The sequence below is a fragment of the Suricata suricatta genome, chromosome 5 (genome assembly GCF_006229205.1).
Source record: "Suricata suricatta isolate VVHF042 chromosome 5, meerkat_22Aug2017_6uvM2_HiC, whole genome shotgun sequence".
Classification (NCBI taxonomy): Eukaryota; Metazoa; Chordata; class Mammalia; order Carnivora; family Herpestidae; genus Suricata; species Suricata suricatta.
The window spans coordinates 15,385,585-15,386,618 of NC_043704.1; positions in this window are offsets into that span (position 1 = coordinate 15,385,585).

Sequence of the window (1,034 nt, forward strand, 5' to 3'; positions counted from 1 at the left end):
TCCTTACCTGCAGAGTAGGAATAATAATAGTTCATACCTCATAGGGATTTTATGAAGATGAGAAGAAACAATGCACTCCACCACCTAGAGGAGTGCCAGACACTATTGTATTCAACAAATAATAATTTTTTTGTTATTGTTGTTGATGCCCACATTATTAACTTATAATATTAGCAATAATGAGTCTGTCAGAAGAGACTTCTTGGGCCGATGGGAATTCCACTGATGCTCCAAATGCAGCAGAAGGTATTTGTGTTCAGAAGGAAAAGTATAATTAGGGGTGCCAGATGGCTCAGATGGTTAAACATCCAACTCTTAATTTTGGCTCAGGTCATGATCTCATGGTTTGTGAGTTCGACCCTGGGTCCTGCTCTGCACTGACAAGGTGCCTGCTGGCTTGGGGTTCTGCTATTCTTCTCTCTGTGTCCCTCCTCTGCTCAAAATAAATAAATAAAGCTTAAAAAAGAAGGAAAAATATAATTATTAGAAATTAGAAAATCCAAGTCTTTGTTTTGACAGATGATCACAATTTTAGCTTTTGGGTTTTTTTTTTTTTTTTTTTTTTTTACTTCTATCTACTTTTCTTCATACCCAGTGATATAGTGATAGTAAGGATTTCTGCTTTTTTGCTAAAGGGAATAATCTGAATTTTGTAGGTTTTTGGAAGATGTCTCAAAAGGTTTTAATATATTAATCCAGGGTTCAGACTCTTTGTATAGGAATAGTTCTATTTTCTATCTATGCCATTGGAGAGCGCTCGGCAAAGAAAAGATGAAAATACCTTATATCTCAAAAACATCTGGGCAACTTGCCTGAAACTAGTTAAAAATAAGTATGGTCTTTCCGGTGAGGGGAGCCTCAGTTCTCTGCTAGACCTGGGAAGGCAGCGTGGTCCTCCAGGCTTCACACTAATCCTTTGTTCCTCTGTGGGTTCATGGATCCAACTATTAGCATTATTTCAGAGAATAAAGTTTTCATTGTTCATGACTGGACTTGCTATTTGTGCTTCTCTACCTTATAGGAGCGATTAAAAA